Source organism: Sycon ciliatum, chromosome 8 (assembly GCF_964019385.1).
Source record: "Sycon ciliatum chromosome 8, ocSycCili1.1, whole genome shotgun sequence".
Lineage (NCBI taxonomy): Eukaryota > Metazoa > Porifera > Calcarea > Leucosolenida > Sycettidae > Sycon > Sycon ciliatum.
In genome coordinates, this window is record NC_088650.1 from 2841595 (window position 1) to 2845630 (window position 4036).

Sequence of the window (4036 nt, forward strand, 5' to 3'; positions counted from 1 at the left end):
TAGACTCTTATACGTAGTGTGCAACGGACCTAACATCATGCTGTCTGATAAGTGCTTATACAATGTATAAGCTAATTTTATACTAATAATATGTTGACTGAGGCTAGAAGAGCTTGATTGTCGACTGTGCAGTTCTGTAGCAAGAATTCTGCCTGTGTGTATCTACCTATATGTACTTGCAGGAGAATGACGGTTGACTTCACAGTTTCGGAGCATGAATATTAGGTGCGCAGAATGGTAGCATGATTGTCGGCTGGGGAGTTTCAGTGCATGAATGCTGACCTTTGGTGTTAGAGCAGGACTGTTTGTAGATGCAGGTATTATGAGCATGAAGGCTTGCTGTTGATCTTGGACACACTGACCTGAATACCTGCAGCATGAATGATGGTTGATGATGATCGTAGTGACCAGCTGTTGCTTAGCAACTTATTGTATTGGTTTAAACGCACTTTTTTCTCTTTTCGATAGCCATTTTCGTAAATGAAAGAGTCAACACAAGCGAATGAATCAAAGGGAACTGGTCAATTCACCTGTCATTGAGTAATATTCCGTGAAAAGAGGTCTCAGCAGAGACATCGAAATACGCCAGGCTAGGAGACGAAATATCCGAAACAGCTCATGCAAGAAGCAGTTCCAAAGAAGGAAATTCCTCGTGCATGCACAACGGAAAAGGCTGCAACATGTCTGCCATGCACACGCACGCGGCCGGCCACGCGATGGTAGGAGCCATTGCGCCATGGAGTACGAGTTCGTACATGGTCCAGGTACCGATCACCATGCGTAGAAACTTACGTAGACAACGTGTCTCAATAGCGATGTCGTTGGCTCTTACCATGTGAACACAATAATAGAAAAGCTGACAGTATCGCTTTTTCTAAATGTATTTTTCTATCAAACTTATCTTATCTTACCATGGCTTACCATGGCTGTCTGACGGCCACTTTACACTTGATGAAATGCTCACTTACATTGCTATGTCTTAGTGTTAGCTTGTAACTTGTTTCAGATTACATGTAGTAGTGTGACTGTTCCTGTACTGTCTTTTAACAGACAACTTTCTATCAATCTTCTCCTACATGTACATCCCTGATGATGACCTCCTGGGTGAAAATGTGGACAATTTCAACTGTACGTGGTGTAGCCAAGGACTGTTTGTGTGTTGTGAGTTGGGTATACTGAAAATATGACAAGGCTACAGTGGAGTTTCAAAGTTCTTAAAAAAACTTATCTGCTTCTGTGTATGTTTAACAGTATAGTGATTTCCGGCTCAGTTTCCTTCTGTTCTTCCTTTGATTAATTTTGTACTTAAGACTGCAGACTGTATCCTTTAGTACAGAGTTTTCCCTTCAATCGTCGTGACGTCATTACACATAACACTACACATAACAACCCAGTGGCATTGAGTTCAGAATGCAAACCTTTACACAAGAGAGAGATTGGAAGCTTTGTTACAACTCTAAGTTTCACGTATTACTACGATCATCAGGCAACATTTACCAATAGAATACACAGTCTTGAGAGTTGTATGACCCCAGGTCCAGGTGGATTACAGGGACACTCATTTGCCAATACCCAATTTCAGCACCATGGGAGTATAGTCAGTATTGCCTGTAGCGTTGGTGTTTGATTTTGATAATACGATAATATTACTATGACCGATACTGCATGCAATGTATCATTGTATGCAAGTGGGGTGTCAAACGACTCAGCGCGCCGTGCACATACGCACTACATACATGTAAAATGTCATGTACATGTATGTAGCTCCTGACACACAAAATCAGGATTTCTTCATGATGGAGGCATATTTTGGCAACTTGTACAAGCAAAACTCACCAAACAATACTCACCGGACAAGTTCTTCACGAAGAAGTAACACCCTGTTCTCCTCTGACATCGCTTGATTTTACATCAATCACTATAACCGATGTATGCATCTCTAGCTCTGTGTGGTATCATATCTGGCAGTTCCAGCTACATATTGGGCCTCCAGCCACAGACACAGCTACCACATTTGCAGCGGATCACGTTAGAAAATCATTTCCTTCTTACACGACGTGTAGAAAAAGACATTTTGTCATAGATTCTCCCACATATCCACTATGCGGTAAACAGCAATGTAGAATACAGACTGCACTGTATGTAAACTATGCTACACATCAACACTGTCTAACTGCATCGTCACACAATCAACCACTACATTGACTAAGAGTGATCACGTCACAGTCATGGATCATTTACAAAGCTACGTAGAACACAGAAACGCAGTGCACACTATCACGTGACGGAGATTGGCTCAATCATAGTCAATGACTCAGAGCAACTTACGCTAAGCAACATGGCCAAACATTCTCTTTGGAAAATATTTTCTAAATTCCTTCATCGTTAGTACGTATAAGTAGTTTTGTTCTCACTAGGATCTGTGTTGAGATGATGAGCCGACAAAGTACCAAACATTTCAGTGAGTCTGTACCTCTACGCACAGTATCAAGTGTAGCACATTTATTTATTTTTATTTATTTATTTATTTCTGCACCTCGTGGCATACATGTACATGTAGTATAAGTACAGCTGGACAGCGTTTACCAATATCTAAACTCACTCTACAGAGTTTGGGCAGATTTCAATGTTTGCCAAATTAAAGACTGAAAATGGCCGGAGAAACATTCTTTGCTGGTATGGAGTCATAATTTCACGACATTCCTGTTTAGCCATTGCTGTTGGAAATGAACAGATCTGGGTAGTGTGGTTTGAACACAAACTTCGTAACTACACGTACCTGATTGTAGTATGTAAGTTTGACGATGACAGTGTGAACAAGGTGGACTACCCACTGTATGGGAAAACACTACTCCAGGCTCACTGCAACCATACACCGGTTGCCGGGTAGGGTCTCGATCCTGTGCCCATTTGAACGTATGGGGCTATACCCATGTTCAGACACTCATTACTCTATTGGAGCATAATAGGAATATTCCCTGATCTCGCGGTTCAAATTGTCGCAAGACCGGGCCCGCCAACCAGTTTATGGTTTCAGCCAGGAACACTGTTTTCCTATACTGTGGGTCCTCCACCTTGTTCACGCTGTCATCGTGAAACTTACATGTTAGTCCCTGGATTAATTAAAGAGGGACGACTGTATTGGTACCGAATACTACCGATTACCTGGAATGGAGTCAGTGAATCACTGGTTCATTCATTGACACATCTATGATCTAGATCCTAGAGAATGAAGTCGAAGACACCACTGCAGCTGTACTTAAGCGATGAAGACATCCAAGAAGAAGATTGCCTGATGAGTCCAGCGGGGACGAAACGTACGTCGCAATCGAGCTATGTCGTTGCTGTGTCATCATCTATGTGCCATGCGCTACTTGATGTACCAGCCTGCTATGCCGGATACCGCCAGCCATGCATCGACCAGGCGCCAGGCGCGAACTGATGGTGGTGGTGGTGAGAAGGAGAGCTCCGTGCCAGAACTTTGCAGCCTAGAGAGCGTGTGTGGGCAGGCGTGTGTTTACCGCCATATTGCCAGGTGTGTCTTTACCACCATAATTATCTATTATTTTAATCAACTATGATCTAGATCCTGTCAAAGTTGTCACGGCAATGACATCATGTGTGCGACGAAAACTAATTCAGTTTTTCATAGTTTTTTTTTCATTGAATGAATGGAATTAATAATAATATTTTATGACTTGCTGGAAGTGTGTTGGTCAGTGTATCCAAGACGTGATCGAGGCAAACGTCAGGTCGTTGAATGTCAGTATCATCAGTGAATATCGTGGAAAATGTCACACGTTCTGACCCTACATCATCTTGGCAATACGCTAGTGGACAACAACGTATACTGCGGTGTAAACCTTTGTTCCTTTCCTTCTTCTAAGTAATTCTATTCTAATCTTGGCTTCAGATCAGACTGGCAAAGAGCCATGCTTCTCTCACCACCATCATCTATACTTTACGCACGTGGCCTAGTAGATGCATGGCTGATGATACTCACATAGCTGACTGATACCTGTACATCAGGTAGTGT